The sequence below is a fragment of the Malania oleifera genome, chromosome 4 (genome assembly GCF_029873635.1).
Source record: "Malania oleifera isolate guangnan ecotype guangnan chromosome 4, ASM2987363v1, whole genome shotgun sequence".
Lineage (NCBI taxonomy): Eukaryota > Viridiplantae > Streptophyta > Magnoliopsida > Santalales > Ximeniaceae > Malania > Malania oleifera.
The window spans coordinates 56,402,956-56,429,323 of NC_080420.1; the positions used below are offsets into that span (position 1 = coordinate 56,402,956).

General features: G+C 37.1%; 1 long non-coding RNA gene and 1 pseudogene across 2 annotated transcripts; one reads left to right on the plus strand and one right to left on the minus strand.

Moving 5' to 3' along the window:
- The first annotated feature begins 19,685 nt into the window (after positions 1 to 19,685).
- LOC131154522 (uncharacterized) lies at positions 19,686 to 24,911 on the plus strand. 2 transcript variants are annotated; one of them, XR_009136502.1, is made up of 3 exons: positions 19,686 to 20,113; positions 23,438 to 24,481; positions 24,558 to 24,911. It is a non-coding gene; the product is annotated as an uncharacterized LOC131154522 (long non-coding RNA). The 2 variants fall into 2 exon arrangements; XR_009136503.1 differs by having other exon boundaries at positions 19,696 to 20,113; positions 24,555 to 24,911.
- Positions 20,598 to 21,372, minus strand: LOC131154521 (mitochondrial uncoupling protein 3-like; annotated as a pseudogene).
- Positions 24,912 to 26,368: the final 1,457 nt, after the last annotated feature.

Here is a 26,368-nt window from a genome sequence, read left to right on the forward strand (position 1 = left end):
TGCACAAGGACCGTTATTTGGAGGCTATGAGCGCCTTTAGGGATGGCATTGAAACATTCCACAAGGTTAGTGGTCATGTTCCTATACCTTCGTCCACCATCGTGGCACTGAGTCCACATATGAGGATGGATCAGATTAAAAAATGCCTTTGCTAGTTCTCGACTATCATCGAATATCCTCTCTATCAACTTGTCAAAATTTCTTACCTGATGCTCCCTTCCCGTTCGCTCAGTTATACACTTAAGATTGACACTCTGTACTTTCGTATTGAAGTTGTTGACCACGTGTCGAAGGCAGAATCAATGGTGGGCACATGGTGGTTGCCAATCAGGATTGCGTTGCACAGCAACGAGAATTCTTGGATGTTGATCTGATATAAGGCAAATGTCATCCCTTTCGGTAATGGAACGAAGACAACACAGAAACCAGTTCCATGTGTATAGGGTTTCCTCTTGGATAATAGCAAATGCAAGAGGAAATATTTGCCTATTTGCATTCGAACACGTCACAATTGGGAGTTTACCTTTGTACTTACCGTACAGGTGTGTTCTGTCCACACAAATAATGGGAGGGCAATGACAAAAATCCTGAATAGACACTGCAAACGACCAAAATACAAAAACAAATGTTACGATGTTCTCACAACTTGGAATAGGAGTTCACCTCCACTTGACTACGGTAACAGGATTGTACGCACACATCGTTTCCATTCACTTCGATAAAGTTTGATAGGACATCTCCCAATTGCCGAATACTTAGGCAATTGTCTTCTATTTTCCCAACTAGACCTTCTTATATGAGATCGAATAGCCGAAACGACTATTTATGAACTCTTTCAATGTGGCGATTAATGTCAATGCATCTCCCCTGATCATATTCACTATCTTCCTAGCAATGAGGGATGATGTGATTTAGTTTTGGTCCTGTGAGAGAAGTTCATTCAAACACGTGTGCGAACCACCATATTGGGTGATTTCGAATAATTAGTGTTTCATCCAATACATTGTACGCACTCTCCATTCGTAATCAAACTTTTTACACCCAGCAACCTATAACACTAGGGTAGACTGCACAACGTGGAAGTCATGGTGGGTTCGAGCGTGATATATTCACACTACTGCTATCAACTGATCCTTCAACCCGAATAGTATCCCCCTACTCAGTTCAAACGATTCATCCCAACAAGTCACTCGTATAGGAAACTCCTCTTCATGTGACAAATGTAATATCCTGAATCTAGAAATTATAAATATAAAAAGAAAGGAATAAAGGGAAATAAAAAGAAAATTTGGGAAAAAAAAAATGGATTTTTGGCTGGTTTAGGAGAAAACCAATGAAATTTTTCTAAGGACAGAAAACCGATGACGATTTTATAAATTTACTGTGAGACGATAACTAGTAAATGGTAAATTTGGGCTAGTTAAAGAAAAAACTGTCGATGGTTTTCTGAAGGCTTGGGGAAACCGGCTACGATTTTCTGTGCAAAGGTGGGTATAAAGAAAGTTCTGCAAGCATTTCTCAAGGAAATGAAAACTTCCTTTTCTTCCTCTCCGAAAAACCTACGGTTCTTTTTTTTTTTTCCCTTTCTATTTCTGCTCCATTAAGGTTTATTTTGATGATCCGGAACCACCACGAGGTTCGTGGGATCATTCCCTGCAAAGCTACCAGAGCAGATTGTTGATTTGAGATTTTTTGGCACCATCCCAAAATCAGGGTAAGTGAGATATTTTAAAGTTTTATTATTAAATTGAAGTATATGGAACCTATGAAGCATTAAATGAGTATTGTTTGAGATTTGAGTAAGTTGAGATTTTTGGAATACAAGGTCTCGTTTCCTATTCGATTTGAAGCGGAATTTCGATGAGCATGTAAGGGGAAAATGTTATAACAACTTTTTAATTAATTTTTAAACCAATTAAATTTGAGTATATAAAATTATATATATTTAGGTATAAATTTTTGAATGGGTATACTTTTGGATCAAAAATTATTTTAATTATGTATATTGTATTTGGGAAAAACCTTGTGGTATGAAAATACCTTTCATAATTGGATGGTTGCGAGTACTGCTTGATTACGATTACGTTTCGCTTGTGGCTACTGTTTGGGTTGTAAATTCCATTTGGTTGTGAATACTGTTCAACTATGAGTATTGTTTGTGAATACTGTAGTAAATGTGTTGATGTGCTTGGATGATTGGTTATGCAATGGATGTGTATTGTTCTACGGTTCATGTAAATTGCGATATAACGTTGGCAGTGGTATGAGAAGGTCGTTATATCGTACCTGATATAATTGTCATATAATGTTGACAGTGGTATAAGGAGGTCATTATATGGGCGTTTATATTAATGGGGTAAAACATTGGTAGTGGAATGAGGAGTTTGTTTTACCAATTTACTATGAATGGGATTGTGTGTGTGAATTTGTAACCTGTGTGGTTGAGAAACTTGTATAGTAACCTGTGTGGTTGATAGTCCTATGTGGACGGTATTCCTGTGTGGATGTGAGTCTAGTTTGGACGTTGTATACTATGTGGATATGGACCCTATGTGGGTGTGAATGAAGAATGTGTATATCCTATGTGGATTGGTTATGATATGCGTATACATGTGGATCTCTATGAATGATTAGCATTGGATGTGTGTAAATTTAATTACATAAGTATTTATGGTAAAGTAAAATTCTCCACCAAGGGCTTGCTGAGAAAGGCGAGTGCCCTAGTAATTTTATGTTGGTACCAGAGCAGAGGGAAGCTACTTATATAGGTGGGTAAGCTTCCCTATTCTTAGAGACTTTGCCTGGATACATAACCTAAGGGCTTACTGAGTAAGGTGAGTGCCCTGGTATTAGTACTAGGGCAAAGGGAAGTTACTTGTATGGGCGGGTAGTCTTCCCTATTCTCAAGAATTATGAGTAAAAATAATTATGTAAGTGTGTATGAAATCAGATGTCAGTGATGTTGTTAATGATGCGTTATCTCATCTGCTGTTGATAGTGAAACACAAATTAATATCTATTCTATATTTATGTTAACTTTCTGCCACACACCATTATAGCTTTTTCTTCCTTACTGAGACGTGTCTCACCCCGATGATTTATTATTTTTCAGATCCTTCAGATAATCGAACTTAGAAAGCTCTGGGACGAGGTTTAGTTGTGAGTGGTTAAAAGAACAGGTTTATGTAAAGTTTTATGTTAAATTTTCCTTGTTATGTAACATGGAGGATTTGGTTATACTCTTTTATGGGTTTGTATATATATGAATATAGAACTCTGGTATTCTGTTTGAGGTTGTTTAATTAGTTCTACTGTGTGTATGGTATCAGAGACACCTGATTAGTCTTATAACATCTTGAGCCCCACTTGGAGGGTTTGGGGTGTTAAGACAAATCTGCAGCATCTACATCAATTTGACCGTACATTGGAGGTTCGTCCATAAACTGGGTGTCGTGCGGGGCATCATTTGTTTCACGGGGAGTTGGGTTCACATCATCGGGGAACTCATTTAACCCTTCACCTGTTTCTTGCTCATACGTGTCATCTTGTAAATTAACATCGTTCGTAATGTTCATCCCCTCGTCTAACACGTTGTTCGCAATAGCGAACAACGATCATGGACCTTCTGTCGGAACTTCTTTGCAACCTTCTTGATCATCAGTGTGAAGAACAGGTCTTTCATACGTCAGCAGCTCAAACGACGATCTCGAACATTCGTTGAAATCCATAACAGGCATCCCACCAACCTCCGCACTCGTGTATGGTTCAATACCTTCTTCTGCAGTCATATCATAATGACATGTTCATTGGGCGTCTTCCTCCACTTCAACCACTTGCTCGGTAGACGTCCCAGTCTGCCTATTCGCGGCAACACCCATGTGAGGAATGATTTTGACATATAACTGCACAGTTAAATATGTCGAACCTACACAATGTGCATCTAACACAATGCGCATACCATAATCATCAGTTGCGGGAACAACCTCATAGAGGACTATATCATTGAACCCTCGCATAGGGTATCTTATGGTCATCTTGTAAGAACCCGAACCGTGATAAACGGGTTTATTGTGTAAAAGAGGAAAAAAATGGAGTTTTGCAGACTTCGTCGACGAGGCCATATTTCATCGACGAAGGTAGAAGACTTCTCGTCGATGAAATTCAGAGCCTCGTCGACGAGAAAAAGTCGAGGGGTTCAGGGAAACTTAAATATCTAGGTTCGTCGATGAAATTGCTGCCTTGTCGACGAAATCCCCCAAGTCAAAGGTCTTTAAAAGGATATTTTGAGTTTACTTCATTGTTAAGTTTTGGAAATCCTCTCTCTCTCTCTTTAGAACTCTCCTTCCACTCTCTCTCCCTCTAGTTTTCTTTGTCGTTCGTTGCCGAATCCATGAATCCAATGATACTACAAGGATCAGAAAAGGATTCTCTACGTTTCTACCGGATCAGAATCTCATTTCGAAGGATTTCAGCTTTCGGGCTAAAATCGAGGTAAGGTCGGTTTTCATTTCTGATTCAATATATGTGTAGTAGTACAGATTATAAGAATGTTTTGTACTATGGTTTGTAGGTTTTGGAGTCTTGGTTTGTAGTTTTGAGGAACGCAGAGTTCGTAGTTGGAATTCGGGTTAAGGTAAGGGGATTCTATTTATATCAGTCCATTTTCGAAATCAGGATCGATAAGCCTGTAAGCTACGATCGTATGTATGTTTTGACTACTTATTTGGAGAAATCTATCGGGTAAAAATGCGAGATTTTTGGGTTACAATTTTCGGGAAAATTGGGGATTTCGGGTATCATCTCTAACTTGTTTGGAAAACTGTTGGTTTTGTTTAAACTGTATTATTGAGGTGACCGTAATCCATATTTGCATAAACTGTATACTTGAAATTGTAATTGATATGATTTTCCGTAAACCAAATAAGTGTGGTATGTATGAATGTATGTATCTGTTCCAGGTATTTGTAAAATAGTTATGTGGCGGCTAATTATCGTACGCTGAAATGTATAGGGACGTGAGTTCCAAAATGATTCCAGGTTTTGTGAAATCGGCTAGTGGCGGCTAATTACCGTACGCCGAGAGTGACTGGCTCTATATCCGAGGGTGTGAAATATCACCAGTCTAATTTTGGTTGGTCACCGAAGTGGTGTGAGCTATATGCTACATCGTATGAAGCAATGGATTCACAGTGGGCCTAGGTCATCGCCGCGTAGTTTGACACATGGCAATGTAATCGGGGTGAAACTAGGTGACCTTGTGTAGTTGCGTATGTAGCAATGGATTCACTATTGGTCCTGAGTCGTAGATCTTCGTAGTTGCATGTGTAGAAATGTAATCACTGTGAGACTAGGTGACCTTGTGTAGTTGCGTATGATGCAATGAATTCACCATTGGACCTTGATCGTCGCAGCGTAGTTGCATATGTAGCAATGTAATCGCTGTGAGACGACGTGACCTGGTGTAGTTGCGAACTAGTGTGACGACACTAACGATATGTATGTATGTATGTATGTATGTATGTTGGGTATCGTATGAACTAGAATGGTTTTCTAAAAATACTGGAACTGTATGTATTTGTATGAAACTGTACGAATTGTTTCAAACTGTATTGTATGTATAGTGTTATGAAGCATGTAAAATGACACTGGTATGCCACACACTGATATAAACTGCTTTCTTCCTTACTGAGAGGTGTCTCACCCCGAATGTACATACAATATTTTTCAGGGCCTTCAAGTAGCAGTAAGTAGCATCCTAGCATTTGGAAACAAGGGTGTCGTAGCTACTACTAGTACCTTCTAGGCACGAGTTTTGGTATCCAGGTTGTCAGGATAGTTTTGTTGGCACCTGGGTATGTTTTGTATTATGGGAATGTATGTCCTAATTAGTATAGACTCTAGTATGATACTGGTTATGTATAAAAGACCGTTTTTCGCTACGTATGTCGATGAGTATGGGTGTTTGTATGTATGTATATAGGGCATTTGTGTACCCCCACGGGGTCAGACCCTCTTTGTATGATGTATCATGCATATTTTAATTGATACAGAGACAGGTTAGGTTATTTAAATTCACCCCCGGGTCCCATTTCTGGGTTTGGGGTGTGACAGCTTGGTATTAGAGCAAACCAAGTTGTTAGGTCTTGTAGACTTGGTTAGGAGTATTGATGTGTACATACCAGAGTATAGGATGTAGGAAAGGGGTAGTATTGGTTGAGTGTTGTTCTGTTGCTAGACCAGGATTTGTCGGCAGTATTCCATATGTTTCCTGGGATGATGATTCCAGTAAAGGCAGGATAGACCATTGATGACTTTCGTTTCGGTGTGACGGGATAGGCTGAGACCTGTGAGAGTAATAGTTGACATGATTAGGTCTATGATTGTGTTAACTGTGTACGATATAGGAATTCTAACCGATTCCTATTTTGTTTTCAGTATGGAGCCCAAGGATAATAACTTGGAGAGTGGCTCCGAGGAGACGGCAAACGATGAGTCTCCTTCTGTGTCTCGTGGTTTGGCGAGACAGGTGATCCGAGAGATTGGGTGGAGTGTTAGGAAACGCGAGAGCTCTCCTACTGATGCGGGGTGTACCATTGAGAGGTTCACACACATGCACCTGTCGACATTTGCAGGAGGACCTGATCTGATAGTGGCAGAGGACTAGGTTGAGAAGACCGAAAGGATTTTGAAAGTCCTCCACTGCACTAAGAAGCAGAAGGTTTTGTACATTACCTTCTAGTTAACTGGGGAGGAAAGGCGATGGTGGATGGCAGTGAGCCTATTGGAGAGGCAGAGAGCTGGTCCATCTAGTATGACATGGGGCCGTTTCAAGGAGGCATTCTTCAATAGATACTTTCCGATCTCCACTCAGGATGCGAAGGTCAATGAGTTTTCAGGCCTAACATAGGGTACTTTGACGGTGCAGAAGTATGCTGCCAGATTTATCGAGCTATCTCGATCTACGCCGTACTTGGTTCCGAATGAGCATGAGAAGGCTCGGAGGTTTGAGAAAGGTCTAAGGAAAGACATCCGTCGTCTTGTAGGGATGCTACAGATCCGTGAATTCTCTGTCCTGGTGGATAAAGCCACCATAGTTGAGACCGACCTTCGGGGAGATGAGGTAGTGCAGGTTCAAAGGAAGAGGCTAGTACCTTCTGGTCCTCAGAGTGGTCCTTGGCAAGGTCCATGGAAGAAGAAGAAGAACTACAGCTCTAGTTATCGACAGAACACCGAGTGGCTGAACTTTCAGGGGGATCCATCCTCAGCACCGTGTGCTAAGTGCCGTAAATGGCATAAGGGCGAGTGTCAGCCATTCTGGGGTGTTTGCTTCAATTGTGGCAAGTCAGGCCACATGGTGAAGAGCTGTCAGGAACCGAGGAGGATTATGCCTACACCGAGTCAAAGCAGTGGAAGTAACTAGGTGCCTCAAGTGAATTACTAGGCAACCACGGCTCCGGTGAGAGTATATTCACTTACTCCAGCAGATGCGGAACACGCTGGGAACGTGGTGACAAGTACCATGTTATTGCTTTTGAATAAAGTTGTTGTGTTATTTGATTCATAGGCAACCCATTTATTCATATCTGCTAGATTTGTGAGATTGTGTGGGTTTGAAACCCAACTTTTGGAGGAACGTTTGGCTGTAAGCCTGTAACTACGCCGACTGGGAGTATAACGATTTGTAGTAAGATGTTAGGAAACTGCCTAGTTGTGATTCAGGAGAGACTGTTACCGGCGAATCTTGTAGTATATGACATGTCAGGTTTTGATGTCATACTGGGAATGGATTGGTTGTTTTCCAGCTATGCAGTGATTGATTGTCAGAAGATGGTGGTAGTGTTCAGACCTCCGGGGAAGTAGGAGTTTGAGTTTGCCGAATCGTGTGTGCATTCTACGCCACATATTTTATCAGCTTTACAGGCAAGGAGGTTACTCTTGGATGGTTGTTAGGGGTACCTAGGTTGTGTGAAAGAACCGCCATGGGATGATTTGAGACTCGAGGACATTCAGGTGGTCAACGAGTTCCCAGATGTGTTTCCAGACGACTTACTTGGTTTACCTCCGGATCGTGAGGTGGAGTTTACATTTGAGTTGCTGCCTGGCAAGGCACCAATCTCTAAAGCTCCGTACCAGATGGCTCCAACAGAACTTCGGGAGTTGAAGGAGCAGTTGCAGGAATTACAGGATAGGGGATTCATTCAACCTAGTGTTTCACCTTGGGGAGCTCTAGTATTATTTGTGAAGAAGAAAGACGGATCGATGCATATGTGCATTGATTACCGTGAGATCAACAAAGTGACTTGAAGAACCATTACCCTTTGCCTCGTATAGATGATCTTTTTGACCAGTTGCAAGGAACGCAGGTCTTTTCAAAGATTGACTTGCAGTCATGATATCATCAGGTGAGGGTTAGAGCAGAAGATGTAGCGAAGACTGCTTTCCAAACCAGATATGGCCACTACGAGTTTTTGGTCATGCCTTTTGGGTTGACAAATGCTCCGACGGTGTTCATGGATCTGATGAATAGGGTTTTCCATAAGTACCTAGATCAATTTGTAGTGGTATTCATTAACGACATTCTGGTAAACTCGAGGAGTACGGAAGAGCATGTGGAACATTTGAGGTTAGTATTACAGATTCTGCAAAAGAAGAAGCTGTATGCTAAGCTGAAGAAGTGTGAGTTCTAGTTTAATCAAGTCGTGTTCTTAGGCTATGTGGTGTCTAAGGGAGGTATTTCCTTTGATCCCAGTAAGATTGAAGTTGTGGTCGACCAGGCTAGACCGAAGAGTGTGCAGGAGGTTCAGAGTTTTCTGGGATTGGCGGGTTACTATCGTCGGTTCATAGAGGGTTTCTCTAAATTGTCTGGACCTCTGACACGATTGACTAAGAAGGGGGTGAAGTTTGACTGGACTAGTGATTGCGAGCAGTGCTTTCTCGAGTTGAAGCACCAGCTGGTTACTGCTCCAGTGTTGACCATTCCTTCGGGGGATGGGGACTTTGTGATTTATAGCGACGTGTCTCTAAAAGGTTTGGGATGTGTGCTTATGCAATAGGGTAAGGTGGTGGCGTACGCTTCTCGGCAACTTAAAGAGTATGAGAAGAATTATCATATGCACGATCTAGAATTGGTTGCAGTAATATATGCGTTGAAGATCTAACGACACTACCTATACGGTGTTCAGTGTGAGATTTTCACTAACCACAAAAGCTTTAAGTACTTTTTCACGTAGAAGGAGCTGAATATAAGGCAGAGGCGGTGGCTAGAGTTGATTAAGAACTACGATTGCACGATCAATTATCACCTAGGAAAGGCTAATGTGGTAGCAGATGCGTTAAGTCGGAAGTCAGAGCATGCAGTAGTAACTGTAGTTGTAGCTCAGCATCATGTCAGACGAGATCTGGAAAGCCTTGGCATAGAGTTGGTGTCTGGTGATCATCAGGCTTTCATTGCTAGCTTGGTGATCCAACCAACCTTGTTTGAGCGTATTAAAGCTGCGTAGGCTAATGATGCGGAGTTAGCTGAGATTGTAGAGAAAGTGCAGCAGGGTTTGGCTGCGGACTTTAACATCTCTGACAGAGGTGTGTTGAGATTTGGCACTAGGATGTGTGTTCCAAATGACAATGAGATCAGAAGGACGATTCTGGAAAAAGCGCATCGTTCTTTGTATACGGTACATCCGGGTAGTAAGAAGATGTATCGAGATTTGCGCGAGTCCTTCTGGTGGAGTGGTATGAAGAGGGATATTGCCCGGTTTGTGGAGCAGTGTCTGACATGTCAGCAGGTGAAAGCTGAACATCAGAGGCCAGCAGTGTCACGCCCCGAACCCAGAACTGGGTCCCAGGTGTGAATAAAGTAACCTAACCTGTCTCTGTATCAATTAAAACCATACATGATACAATACCAAAGGGAGTCCGACCCCGTGGGGTGAACGGATGCCCACATACATACATACATACATCCATACTCATCCAATATATGCAGCGGAAAACGGTCTTTATACATAAATGATACCATACTAGAGTCTATATTATACAATCTAGGATATACATTCCCATATTACAAAACATACCCCAGGTGTCTACAAAACTATCCTGACAACCTGGATACCAAAACCCGTACCTAGAAGGTACTAGCAGTAGCTATGACACCCTTGCTTCCTGACGCTAGGATGCTACTTACCGCTACCTGAAGGCCCTCAAAAAAATATTGTATGTACATTCGGGGTGAGACACCTCTCAGTAAGGAAGAAAACAGTTTATATCAGTGTGTAGCATACCAGTGTCATTTTACATACTTCATAACACTATACATACGATATAGTTTGAAACAATTCGTACAATTTCAAACAAATACATACAGTTCTAGTATTTTTCAGAAAACCATTCCAGTTCATACGATACCCAACATACATACATATATACATATATACATATGGTCAATGTTGTCACACTAGTTCCAGGTCACCTCGTCTCACAGCGATTACATTGCTACATACGCAACTACGCTGGGACAATCAAGGCCCAATGGTGAATCCATTGCTTCATACGCAACTACACAAGGTCACCTAGTCTTACAGCGATTACATTTCTACACATGCCACTACGAAGATCTACGACTCAGGCGCAATAGTGAATCCATGGCTACATACGCAACTACACAAGGTCACCTAGTCTCACCCCGATTACATTGCCACATGTCAAACTACACTGCGACGACCTAGGCCCACTATGAATCCATTGCTACATACGGTGTAAATCATACCTTCGGTGACCAGCCGAATCATACTAGTGATATTTCACACCCCAGATATAGAGTCGGCCACTCTCGGTATATGGTAATTAGCCGCCCCTAGCCGATATCACAAAACCTGGAATCATTTTGGAACTCATGTCCCTATACATTTTAGCATACAGTAATTAGCCGCCACATAGCTATTTTACAAATACCTGGAACAAATACATACATCCATACATGCCACACTTATTTGGTTTACAGCAATTCATATCATTTACAATTTTAAGTATACAGTTTATGCAAATACGGATTACGGTCACCTCAATAATACAGTTTTAACGCATCCAATGGTTTTCCAAACAAAATAGAGATGATACCCAAAATCCCCAAATTTTTCAAAAAATTGTAACCCGAAAATCCCGCATTTTTACCTGATAGATTTCCCAAATAAGTAGTCAAAACATACATACGATCGTAGCCTACAAGCTTACCAATCCCGATTTCGAAAATGGACTGATATAAACAGAATCCCCTTACCTTAACCCGAATTCCAACTACGAACTCTACGGTTCTCAAAACTACAAACCGAGACTCCAAAACCTACAAACCACAATACATAACATACTTACAAATCGTATTACTACACATATAGTGAATTAGAAATGAAAACCAAACCTTACCTCGATTTTGGCCCGAAACCCGAAATCCTTCAAAACGAGATTCCGATCCAGTAGAAATGTAAAGAATCCTTCACTGATCCTCGCAGTATCTTTGGATTTGTGATTCAAGTGACAAACGGTGAAGAAATCAAGGAGAGAGAGAGAGAGAGAGAGAGAGAGAGCTTCAATCCTAGAGAGAGAGAGATAGAGGATTTCCAAAACTTAACAATGAAGTAAACTCAAAATATCCTTTTAAAGACCTTTGACTTGGGGGATTTCGTCGACGAAGTGGTGTCCTCTTCGACGAGGTCTTTAGGGATTTCGTCGACAAGGCAGCGATTTCGTTGACGAACCCTGATATTTAAATTTCCCTGAACCCCTCAGCTTTTTCTCATCAACGAGGCTCTGAATTTCGTCGACAAGAAGTCTTCTACCTTCGTCGACGAAATATGGCCTCGTCGACGAAGTCTGCAGAACTCCATTTTTTCCTTTTTTACGCAATAAACCCATTTATCACGGTTCGGGTTCTTACAGGCAAGGCCATTGCAGCCTTTGCCTATCCCGGTATGGAAATGGGAACATATTTCCATGGACTTTGTTACCAGATTGCCGCCAGCGCTTCACGGGCAGAATTCTATTTGGGTTATTGTGGACAGGTTGATGAAATCTACTCACTTTATACCGATGAAGGTTAGCTATCCTTTGAGTAGGCTAGCTGATATGTACGTGTATGAGATTGTGAGAATGCATGGGGTACCGGTATCCATTGTTTCAGATTAGGATCCGAGGTTTACGTCTCGATTTTGGAAGAGCTTGCAGGAAGCATTGGGGATGGAGCTTACTTTCAGTATAGCGTTCTACCCCCAGATTGATGGACAGTCGGAAAGAACGATACAAATCTTGGAAAATATGTTACGGGCTTGTGTATTGGACTTCGGTGGTAGTTGGATTCAGTTTCTACCACTAGTGGAGTTTGCCTATAACAATAGCTTCCGGCTAGTATAGGGATGGCACCGTTCGAGGCTTTGTATGGTCGGAGGTGTTGATCTCCTTTATATTGGGATGAGGTCGGTGAACGTCAAGTTTTAGGACCTAAACTCGTGTAGCAGGCATCTGAGAAGGTAGGTTTGATCCGGGAGAGGATTAGATAGGCTCATAGTCGGCAGAAGAGTTACGCGGATGTTCGCCGCCGTGAGTTGGAGTTTGAGGTGGGGGGTAAGGTATTTCTTAGAATCGCTCCTATGAAGGGAGTGATGAGATTCGGAAGGAAGGGCAAGTTGAGCCCAAGGTATATCAGACCATTCGAGGTACTTGAGCGAGTGGGTCCGGTAGCCTATAGAGTTGCATTACCTCCAGCACTCTCGAGGGTCCATGATGTATTTCACGTATCCATGTTGAGGAGATACGTGTTGGATTCGTCGCATGTTATCAGTTACGAGTCTTTGGGACTTAAGGATACTTTAGCGTATGAGGAGATACCTATTCAGGTTCAGGACCATAAAGTTCAGAAGCTTCGTACCAAAGAAATACTGTTAGTAAAGGTATTGTGGCAAAACCACGAGTTTAAGGAAGCTTCTTGGGAACAAGAGACGGAAATACGCCGGAAGTATTCACAGTTATTTGAGTAGTATTTGGATAACAGGGTGGTACGAGTATGTATGTATGTATGTATGTATATGAACCTCTATTACCATATTGTATTTAGTGGTTAGTCTCTGGGAGAGTCATGTTGTATTGTAAACTCCTGAGACCGTGTATGTATGTGACCACGGTATTTCTTCGCCATAAGTGAGGGAATGTATGTATATATCGTAACGGGGCTGCGTATAAATGGTCGACGTATTCTCTAGAGCATGTATGTATGTATCGTAGAGGGACTTCGTATGGATAGTCACCGTTTCACCTCAGGGTAGGTATGTATGTAGTAGTATGAATGTATTCGTAATGAAAGATTGCGAATTTCGAGGACGAAATTTTTGTAAAGAGGGGAGATTGTAAGAACCCGAACCGTGATAAACGGGTTTATTGCCTAAAAGAGGAAAAAAATGGAGTTCTGTACACTTCGTCGACGAGGCCATATTTCATCGACAAAGGTAGAAGACTTCTTGTCAACAAAATTCAAAGCCTTGTCGACGAGAAAAACCCGAGGGATTCAGGGAAATTTAAATATCAGGGTTCGTCGACGAAATTGCTGCCTCATCGACGAAATCCCTGAAGATCTCGTCGACGAGGACACCACTTCGTCGATGAAATCCCTCGGGTCAAAGGTCTTTAAAAGGATATTTTGAGTTTACTTCATTGTTAAGTTTTGGAAATCCTCTCTCTCTCTCTCTCTCTCTCTCTCTCTCTCTCTCTCTCTCTCTCTCTAGTTTTCTTTGCCGTTCGTTGCCGGATTTGTGAATCCAACAACACTGCGAGGATTAGTGAAAGATTCTCTACGTTTCTACTGGATCGAAATCTCGTTTCGAAAGATTTCGGGTTTCAGGCTAAAATGGAGGTAAGGCTCGGTTTTCATTTCTGATTCAGTATACGTGTAGTAGTATGGATTGTAAGAATGTTTTGTACTATGGTTTTTAGGTTTTGGAGTCTCGGTTCGTAGTTTTGAGGAACGTAGAGTTCGTAGTTTGAATTCGGGTTAAGGTAAGGGGATTCTATTTATATCAGTCCATTTTTGAAATCAGGATCGGTAATCCTGTAGGTTACGATTGTATGTATGTTTTGGCTACTTATTTGAGGAAATCTATCGGGTAAAACTGTGGGATTTTTGGGTTACAGTTTTTAGGAAAATTGGGGATTTCGGGTATCATCTCTAACTTATTTGGAAAACTGTTGGTTTTGTTTAAACTATATTATTGAGGTGACCGTAATCCATATTTGCATAAACTGTATACTTGAAATTGTAATTGATATGATTTGACGAAAACCAAATAAGTGTGGTATGTATGAATGTATGTATCTGTTCCAAGTATTTGTAAAACAGTTATGTGGCGGCTAATTACCGTACACTAAAATGTATAGGGACGTGAGTTTCAAAATGATTCCAGGTTTTGTGAAATCGGCTAGTGGTGGCTAATTACCGTACGCCGAGAGTGACGGGCTCTATATCCGAGGGTATGAAATATCACCAGTCTAATTCTGGTTAGTCACCGAAGTGGTGTGAGCTATATGCTACATCGTATGAAGCAATGGATTCACAGTGGGCCTAGGTCGTCGCATCGTAGTTTGACACGTGGCAATGTAATCGAGGTGAGGCTAGGTGACCTTGTGTAGTTGCGTATGTAGCAATGGATTCACTATTAGGCCTGAGTCGTAGATCTTCGTAGTTGCATGTGTAGAAATGTAATCACTGTGAGATTAGGTGACCTTGTGTAGTTGCGTATGATGCAATGGATTCACCATTGGGCCTTGATCGTCGCAGTGTAGTTGCGTATGCAGCAATGTAATTGTTGTGAGACGAGGTGATCTGGTGTAGTTGCAAACTACTGTGACGACACTGATCGTATGTTTGTATGTATGTATGTATATTGGGTATCGTATGAACTGGAATGGTTTTCTGAAAATACTGGAACTGTATGTATTTATATGAAACTGTAGGAATTGTTTCAAACTATATTTTATGTATAGTGTTATGCAGCATGTAAAATGACATTGGTATGCCACACACTGATATAAACTGCTTTCTTCCTTACTGAGAGGTGTCTCACCCCGAATGTACGTACAATATTTTTCAGGGCCTTCAGGTAGCAGTAAGTAGCATCCTAGCATTTGGAAACAAGGGTGTCGTAGCTACTACTAGTACCTTCTAGGTACGAGTTTTTGTATCCAGGTTGTCAAGATAGTTTTGTTGGCACTTGGGTATGTTTTATATTATAGGAATGTATGTCCTAATTAGTATAGACTCTGGTATGATACTGGTTATGTATAAAAGACCGTTTTCCGCTGCGTATGTCGATGAGTATGAATGTTTGTATGTATTTATATAGGGCATCTGTGTACCCCACGGGGTCAGACCCTCTTTGTATGATGTATCATGCATGTTTTAATTAATACAGAGACAGGTTAGGTTATTTAAATTCACCCCCGGGTCCCATTTTTGGGTTTGGGGTGTGACACATCCACAATGCATATTGATTTGGATCAATATGCAAATATTAGTATATCATCGAATACAATTTATTTAATTTACACCTATGGCCAATTTGAATTGGTCGAACCGGTTTAGTACTAAATTAACAACTTCTACTGCGGTGATAATTCCCCCTCATATACAACAGTACCCTTACCGAACACTGTTCAAGCTTCCTGCCATTTAGAGATCGACCTTTAGGAAATAGTAAAGACCTACAAAAAATAAAATTGTATATATAAGTGCGTGACATAACACCTATATAGAATTATGAATAGTGTAAATCATTTTGTGCAAAATATTTATAAAAGAAGTAAATTTATATACTATATTTAGAAAGTAAATTAAACCAAAATTAGGTTAAAAAATATATTTAAAATGTCTAAATATTATTGTTTGAATAAGAAAGAAAAACTATTGTTTGGTTAGAATAAAATAACCTAATTATATATATATATATACCTATGTCTATCCTATATATTAATACAATTATGATAGGGTAAATTATTTTGTGAAATGATATATATAAGTAATTAAACAATAGGAAAACATTAACAAAGTTTTTATATTTTTTCAAGTGTCATGTGCAATATGATTATTTTTTTAAAGTGAATTTTGAAATATAATAACTAAGTAAAATAATTATAATATTTGTTGTCATGCGTCTCTCTTTAAATTTTGCACTTTGATTCTAAACATTAAACTGAATTTTTTTTTTCAAACAGACTAAAATAATGATAATACCGAAAATACTTTGAAATCTGGGACGAGGGTGTCTTTTGAAGAGTTTTTTCCCAATTTGTCTTTTTTTTAAAAAAATATATTAAATAATACCTTTCTTGGGAAAATAATTCCCAAAATAACCCTGACGTAATCTCGCTACTTCAAGTAGCAAGATTTGTTACGTGTCATTTCGAGAAGTATTTTTCAAAAAAAAATATTATTTAATATATATTTTTTAAAAATGATAAATCAAGAAATAAATTTTTCTGTGTAATAAATAGGGAAATAAATTCTTTTAATATATATTTTTAAAAAATGATAAATCAGGAAATAAATCTTTTAGGTAATAAATTCTTCTGCGTAATAAATCGGGAAATAAATTCTTTCTATAAATTTTTATATGCTATAATATTATTATATATAATAAAAATATTAATAATGATATCATAATATTAATATTATTTTAAAATTTATGTAATATATATTATATATAAATTGTCATATTAATATATTTGATCACTAATTTTGGATTTGAATTCACAAATCAAAATTTAATATATGAGTGCATGCTATCAAGTCTTAATTAACAAAACAAGAGTTAGAAATCTAAAAAACAGTAAAAATTATTTGTTATCTTTTTCTATATGAATTTTTAAAAATAAAGAACGTCATTTTTAATTATTTAAAAAATAAAAAATAAAAATAGAACTATTTCTACAAGAAAATAGTGTCAATTTTTTTATACTATTAATTTATTTTAGAAAAAATTTCTAAAAAATGAAAAATTAGCTATTTTTTAAATATTTTTTAAACTAAAAATAAATATTAAAAATATTTTCCATAGCTAAACAGACCATTAATTTTTTTTAAAGTCTTCATGATATTTATTTTTACATTTAATTGGTGATTAGAAAGTCATATATGATGACAATTTTTATATTTTGAGGAATATAAAATTTTAAAAAATGTGACACTCTTATCTTTATGCTCACATGTGATAATACTTACAAAATATGTAAATTTTAATTTCATGCAACTCATGAGAATCTTATATAGAAATTTTATTTTTGTTATGAACCAAATAGAGAAATGGGTATCGTGTATACATTTTGTATATTGATATAAGATAAACTAAATAAATAATCTTTAAATCTAGTGAACAAAACAATACTTTTAAGTAAAAAAAAATTTCAAAAATATATTAAATTGAAAAAATAGATATAATTAAATAGGAATTTTTTTTTTCAAAAATTTATTGTTATAAAAGTAATAAGAAAAAGAATTAAATTTTGTTTTATTTCCCAATTTATTACGCAGGAGATTTATTTCCCGATTTATCATTTTTAAAAAATATATATATTAAAAGAATTTATTTTCCTATTTATTACACAAGAGAATTTATTTCCTGATTTATCATTTTAAATAATTTTTTTTGAGAAAATAATTTCCGAAATGACACGTGGCAAATCTCGCTAAGATTACGTCAGAGTTATTCCGAGAATTATTTTCCCAAGAAAGATATTATTTAATATATTTTTTTTAAAAAAATGACAAATTGGGAAAAAACTCGTCTTTTGAAGTTCACGTTTGACACTTGACAAATCCAGATCCTACATGGCTTCTTTAGTGAAGCCGACTCTCAGTCCCAACTCCCGAATCCCCTCACTGTCTCTCAGACTCTTAGACTCTCGGTCCCAACTCGGCAACTCCCCTCGAGTTTTTTACCATTTTATCCCTTTTTTTTAAATATATTAAATAATACATTTTCTGAGAAAATATTTCCCGAAATAACCCTGACGTAATCTCGCTACTTGAAATAGCGAGATTTGTGACATGTCATTTTCATAAAAAAATATTATTTAATATATTTTTAAAAAAATGATAAATTGGGAAATAAATTATTCTACTTAATAAATTATTTCCCGATTTATTACGCAGAATAATTTTTTAAAAATATATATTTTTATATTAAATATAAAGATAAATATTTTTTTTTGAACAAATCTCAAAATTTTAAAATATATATTTTTATATTTTTCACTAAATCTCAAAAATACTATCTTCTGTTTAAAATTTTAAATTAAAGTGATTCACATATTATTTTGGATACCACAATTTAATTTTTAAAAGTTGCTAACAAATGATCTTAGTTTGAATGTCTTGTTGATAATTAGGCGGAATTATATTTAATAAATAATAAATTAATAAAATGTAAAGAGAATTATTTAGAATTTGAAATGGTTTTTATTTACCGTCCCGCGACAAATCCCCAAAACCGTCACCGGTTTTCTTTCCTCTCCAGAAAATCGTTGTCGATTTTTCTCCTTTCTCAGCCAAAAATCTATTTTTTTTATTTATTATATTTTTTGGGTATTTACACCCAATTTTATACCTTTTTTATACGTATATTCAAAATATTTTTTAAAAAAAACTAAATTTTTATAACTTTTTAAAATTTTAAATATTAGAAAATAAAAAATATCTTCCACAACTAAGCGAGTCTTTAATATTTTTTTTTCTCATCTCTTATAATAAAGATAATCCATCTTTACTTTGAATAATAAATGTATACATAATTATCATATCTTAATATTCTCTCATTTTTTTTTATTAATTGAACAAAACAATAAGTGAAAACACCTAAGAAGTAGTCTTAGAAAGAGTATCCCACATAATTAAAATCCATAAATAAATACATTAATTACACAAATCTTTGACTTAAGAATATTTAACCTCAAAAAAGCCAACACACTTTTTCTTTTTCTTTTTTTGTCTCTTAAAAAGAATCAACTTTTTACTTTGATTTTTTTCTATTCATTGATCATAGAAAATCAGTTAATAATTAAAATAAAAGATTATATTTGGGAATTTGAATTCGAGAGTCAAATTTAAATTTGGGTAAAATTATAAAAAAAATATTTATTTTTTGTACAAATACATAAAAATCATATTCATAATTTAAATTTTAAACCCTAAATATATATTATTATTTTTAAATATTTTTTAAAAATAAATAATATTTTTGAACGTTATATTTTCTGTCCTTTTAACAAACTGTCAGTGCATATATATATATATATATATATATATATATATATTAATTTTAGGTATAATTAAAATTGGTAATTTAAAATAAAGTTTAAATTTTTAATTTATTATACAATAAATTCTTTTAATATATATATTTTTAAAAATGATAAATTGGGAAATAAATTATTCTGTTTAATAAATTTTTTTCAAATTTATTACGCAGAATAATTTATTTCCTGATTTATCATTTTTTTTAAAAAATATATTAAATAAATTCTTTTATGGAAATGACATGTGAAAATTTCGCTACTTGGAGTAGCGAGATTACTTCAGGATTATTTCATCCCAAAAGGTATTATTTAATATATTTAAAAAATAAAGGGATAAAAGTGGAAAAAACTCACTCTCCTCTGCCTCTGCCCTCTGCGTAGCTGCGCTGCGCTAAGCCGCTGCCGTGGAAATTTCGTTGAAAAGAGTTAAAAAGGTATGCCTCAACGGGAATTCTTGGGCATCAAGAAGGCGATGGGCGGGGATCGTGTGGCTGTGGAAGCTTTCCAGTGCCCCGTGTCCAATCGTACGGATTCTGAAGCGCCACGTCACATATATTTAGACGCCCGGAAATATATCTGGAAAAAGGTTATAAATATCCCACTTCGCAAGAACTCCAGACGACATGAAAGCTCTCAGATCTCACAAGATTTACCTCTGTCGAAGTGTAGACATACCTCGGTGAATAAGCTGCGACAGTCGAAACCCTAGCACAAACTGTGAGGCCGCCTCTTGACTGATCAGACGTTTCGTGTTTCCCATGTCGCCGACGCCGGACAAAATTGTTCAAAGGTTGTATGATTTTTTTCACCTTTTTTTTTCTTTTAATTTTTATTGTACGGTTCGTGTTTTATATTTTGTTTGCTCGGTGAGATGTATTTTAAAATCTATTAAACGCTGCAATTTCCATAAAACAGCATTTTTATGAATAGAACTTCACAAGATACTTGGGATGTGGAAATGCCTTCCTACAACCAAAGAATATACCAATCTGGTTTACAATAAATTGAAGTACAATACCTGTGGTTTATCCGATGGTGACAAATAATAACTCATAAATTGCTGAAGATGCTCAGAATTAATTGCCATCAATATATCACTGTTTTCTTCTAGTCAGTACGCATCAACAATAATAAGAACAATAATATTAGAATTGAAAGAAGTTGCTGATACTTGTACTTGAACAATCAATCCTGAGAGAAAACTGCTCACTTGAATTTGAGACTTGTAAGGATAAATAATAAATGCCTTCCCTTGAAGGAGAATTGCAAGTTCATCAAAAGGACGAGAGCCCTGCAACAAGTCTAACGAGACCCAGAAAACAAATTGCCAAGGACCAAGCCTTGCCCATGTAGGGAAGAACCCCTTCCACAGTGCTCTTAATCCTTCAAATCTCAAAGTTTTCACCAGACAGTCGTTAGAGTTCTTATACATAAGCTTAGCTTCCTCACCCGCTGCTTGATTCATCATTCTTGTCTTAACTACATCAGCTGGACAACTCAAAGCAGTTGCTGAAAGACCAGACATTATATAGGCTATGGTGTGAGCGTAAATGTTATCACCAGCAATCTGTTTCTGGATAACGATATGTTTTGCATAATCATAGCAGGCTGAGACCATGTTCACTAAAACAGCTCATTGGACATTTAGGAAAACACCTTTCCACAGTCCTCCAAGTCCTGTATGTATAATCTTGTTCAAAGTGTGTACTTGGGTTGAAGACCTTGGCTCACCATACGACCATCTGCTTGCATCCTAACCTTAACAAGATCAGCAGGGCTAGCCACTACCTCCATTCTTTGTTGAGTGTGTTGGATTCATTCATTCCTCATATGCTCAGGTTTGGGCCAGTTGTCTAGGGGATTCATTGGGTTCCTTTTCTTCTAGATCTTTCTTTTTTCATCTTTCAAGACCCGCAATCCCTTGTCCTTTTGCTCTATATCAAGTTGTTTGGAAGGCTAAGGTTCCTTTCTTGGTGCAAGCTTTCACTTAGACTCATATCTCTTAACAGGAATACGTATGACTTGTTATAAGGAGGCCAATAAAGCTCTCAACCAATATATTTTTATGTTGATTTGTGAGCCAATGAGACTAGTGCACATCTTTCCTTTCATTGTTGGGTCACGAGGAATCTTTGAAAGGTTGTTTTCTCCTATTGGCTCCGCAAAATTTGCATGATGACGCCAGAGATTCTCCAACAAGTGCCTTGCTAGAGAGAGAAAGAGGACGGTCACTCTGCCCCACAGTGTGCCTCAAGTGCTCGTAGTCAATGATTCAAATTGGCATGTAGAAGAGATGTCGGAGAATCACCGGCGACAGGCCCTTCGTTGCGAACAATGTTGGAGACCACTCGGAAAGTAGAGGCGTCGGAGGGCCGGGGAGAGGAGGAGAGGGAGTTCTGGCCGTGGAGCTGAAGACGCATGTTGGTGATGTCTATGGGGAAGGTGGTGGTCTCAGCAACCATGGCAGAGAGTGAGGTTAGGGTGATCTTCGTGCGAGTTCTCTTATTGTGTTCTTGTTTGGGTCTTATTGAGCAGATTGCAGAGTCATCATTAGCACCCCGAGCTCTGCTCAGTGCTTAGGGACGGAGGGGATCTTTTTCTAGTTCTCTTTATATATATAAAGCCTTTTGAGTCATTTCTATTCATATTGTGTGTGTCTATCGAATCTAAACTCTATTTTTGGGGGGAGGTGTTAGAGAGTGCAAGAACGATCATCTCTTATTTTCTCATGCACTTTAATTAATAAAACATTCATGTAGATTAGAGGGTAACCACACCCTCCTTTCTCCTCCATTTCTATTCTTTAAAAAATTGCTTTCACTCCCTCCCACTCATTGGCTAGAATGTCATTAGATATATCAGAAATGTATAAAATAAAATCTGGAACTCTAAAGAAACTTATAGAAATTAAACTTGTCACATTTAGAAATCATTCATGTAGATTAGAAAATATAAAAAAAAAAAAAAAAAAAAAAAACTAAAAAGTAAAATGACAAGAAAAGTGTCAATTTATAATACTGTGATGGGCTCTTGTGCTTGATCCCTGGTTCTTGGTCACTCACTACTTTCTGAAATACAAGATAGCAAGAAACCATCTCATACATTCATAAAATATAGCATATATGTATGTACATGTAAAAAATTGGATGAAGGGACCCTTGTATGCATTTTTCCTGTTTATTCTGCATCATAATTCACTGTCTTCTGCTATCAGTTTATTTTATTTTTTATGTATATATGCGCAATCGAATGGTTTTATGATGCAATGAGTTTATTTTTACAAGTTTTCTTTTTTTTTTTTTTTCAGAAAACTTGTTTAGATGATTAAGAGTGGAGAAAAAATGATGTGATGAGAATGAGATGGGGTACTTTTTTTTTTTTTTTATTCTTCCTCCTCCTCCTCTCCATAGTCTTCTTTTTCAGAAAAAAAAGAAGAAGGAAAAGCGAATAGGAAATAGAACTAAAAAACGAGTTTCAATTTTTAGACCAAAACAACCAATATATGAAGTAGTCCTAGTATTATTCTTAGTGCCTGTGCGACTGCTTGCACTGATACAACTATTCCCTTGCAGTGACTTTCCTGAGGAAGAAAAGAAATTGAATTAACTTTTGCTAGCCTTAATTTTTTATACTTCCCAAATAGACTGAAAGATGGATAAATCACCAGATGAGTCACTTGACCATCTCTTTTTGGGTACATGAGACAGAGAGAAACCCTGTGAAACCTAATAGGAGATGTTGGGATTTAAGAGGTGGACATACTAGAGAAGGTGTCACTTCCTACCCATAATACACATCCTTCCAAAATCATGTGAAAACGTGCATCTGTTGTTTGTCTTTTTAAAAATAGTGTAGGTGTATTTTTTGTGTGTTTAACAATAGTAGAGTCTTTCTGAGTTCATTGTCAAATGACATTGGTTAGGAGTGTTATATCCTGATTGAATTTAAAGCAGTGTGAAGAACTTTGATTTATTTTTTGCTAAAATTTTATATGTTCTCTAAAAGGTGGTTACTTTGTGGTATCAATATTTCAAAACATTGAAGCATAATTGTGAATATGGGTCACAACTATCCACATTCTAACATGGCTTTCTTCAACTGCTCCGAGAAGAAGAGGTCACGGGTCAGGCGGGATGGATCTTTATCTGTAGATGAGACAATTGCAGAGTGGAAGGAGTACAACAATCAACTTGATTCTTCTAATGATGAGGGAAGGGCAGTCCGCAGAGTTCCTGCTAATGGGTAAAAAAAGGGATGCATGAGGTAAGGGTGGATTGGAGAACTCACATTGTAGTTGCAGAGGTGTAAGGCAGAGGACATGGGGTCAGTGGGTCACAGAGATTCGAGAGCCAAACAGGGATAGAAGACTTTGGCTTGGTACATTCCCAACATCACTCGAAGCTATGATTGCGTATGACAAGGCTGCAAGGGCCATGTACGGTCCTGTAGCCTGGCTAAATCTTTCAAATAATGCTTCAGTGAAGAACAATACTTACTCGGCAACTACATATGGCATGCAACTCGTCAGACATATCAGTCACTGAGGATTCAAAAGTAAATCTTGTTTCATTGAAGAACAAGCTTGAAGATGGGATCGGTGAATCACAAGTTTATGCAATGTCATCTACTAGCTCACAAATGACTTCAGTTGAGCTAGAAGCCAAGGACAGGGCTGGGCATGTATTTTGATATTGGTGGACTGGATTTTCTGTTGGATTACGTTGAGGAAGAGTTGTTCAGTGTTGATGATTTATTCAATACTATGGATCCTAGTCACCTGTGCAACTCAGCATCGAGAGGCAATGACTTGTAATTGTTTTTGTCATCTCACTTTTGGTGGTTGTAAAATTTCTTTTGGTAGACTCATGCAGAATTCAGGTTACAAATACGTGTAACCAAGTAGGTGCATTGCCTTGACATAAAAATGCAATATTAAGTTTTCCCTCATGGGTTTTGTGTTCTGTGAAGCTTTCAAAGGTGTTTCCTTTTGGTCTCGTTTTTTGTTTCTAATGTTTTGAGGATAATACCAAGTTGTAATCAATTCTATATTCTCTTTGTTTTATGTTTTCTGAACCAAGCAAATTTTCATATTCAGTAGACTTGATATAGCAACAAGTGGGGGCCCTACTTGTTGGGCAGGGGAGATGATTGTTAACAGGTAGGCTGTTTTTCACCCATTCTTTAGACATGAGTAATTTTTCTGAATGATCACCTCTTCAAATTCTGTGCAGTAGATGGCTATGTTAAATCCTTGTGAAGTTGAACTGGGCCTTGTGCACTAAACCCAATGGGAGGAGAGGAAGTTTTGAATTTTTTCTTTCCATTCCTTGATGTTTTGTTTTTGGGGGATGTGGTTAAGGGTGGTGTAGGTTCAGGCTGCTCCCTTGTGGCATTGTGCACGGGCATCAGCCTCCCCAGGGCTTAAAGAAAAAATAATATGGAATTAAGCAAGTCTTTTATTTATATCTGGTGTCAGGGTGATATGTATGTGCAGTACAAAGTGGTTTCACTCTGGATAGACATTTGATTGGCAATGGAAGCTATAAAATGCAAGCTTCCATTGATAATATAATTTGTGCGCTTGACTCCAGTGGTGGTCTCTCTATTTCTCTCTGCCATATTTCATGCTTATTTTCATTTCTTGCTGTGTCCAAAATTATGTCGGGGAAAAGGAATCCAATTTTAAGTTTTTTTTTTCTCAGACTTTGCACTCTCTGGTGCCCAATAGCACAAAGGAGTTTGCACACTGCCAAACCTGTAAATTTGTTGTGCTCTTGTTTCTTCTTCCCTATTATATATATATATATGTATTAGGTCAGAAAATACTTACCCATTTCCATTCAAGACTTACACATATTGAAGAAGGTGATCAATCCACCTACTTTTTCGTCTAACATATTTTTCATTTGATTTTTTGTACTTGTGAACATAGTGTTTGATCGTATTAACAACACTTACTCGTTTTGCATTCAAGAGTTATACATGTTGAAGAATGTGACACTATGGAATTTGTGTGCCTCAATTCTCTTTTTTGTTTATGTTAAAAAGACTTGTGCCTTCATTTCACCTTTTTCAGTTGTTGAGTTTATGCCATACAGTGGAGGGTAGCACATCTCCTTTCATATTTCTTCACGTGCTTTCAAGATTTGAACTTGAGACAATAATAGATTAAATATACTTTTAATTTATTATTGTTAAATTATCCTTTCATTCCTAATATTCAAGTTCATTGCTGATCTGAATTTCATTTTCCTTTTCTGATGTTTTCTATGATTGCATTAAAAAATAGAAACTTTTGAAATCTTACCATGGACTGCGACAAGTTTTTAATTTTTTTTTTCCTTTTTAGCAATAAAAAATATTGGAGAGCATTCAAAAAATAGTGTGTGCTGAAATTGCTTTAAATTCAATTCCTTGGTTGCCATAAATAATATAATGGTTAAATCAACAATAACCAGATGGATGCAGCAAAAATTTGGTAATTTCAGTTCTAGTCATTCTGGGAAGATGATTCAAGTAGTTATAAAAATCATTTGGTCCCACGTGAAATAAATTAGGGCAAATGATATTAACATTCCCTGGAATTTCAAAAATTTTAGAAACCTCAGTTTTAAAAATCTTATGAACCTTGAGATTTATTAAAAAGACACTAACCTCTTCTTGTATTTTGTAAAATGTTAAGTTTTTTTCAAGAAATGTCTGTGTATTTTTAGGAAAACTTAGGAGAGGTCTGTGACATTTTTAAAACCTCATTAGAGGTTTGTGATATTTTTGAAATCTCAGGAAATATTTTTCTTTTGCTAAAACTCCGGGAGGTGAGCGTTTTTGGCTCAATAAATTATTGAAAATAATAGGTTGATGAGTAATTGATTACAAAAAATAACGTTATTAAAATGTTTTAAATTGTCACAAAATATAATTTTGTAAATTTTCAATATGTAATAGATATTCATGGAATTCTCTCCATTTTGCTCTGCATCCTCATGGGTATTGATTTAGTATTTGTAGCCACATTTTATTTTACTTGAAACATTCCAAAATTGTT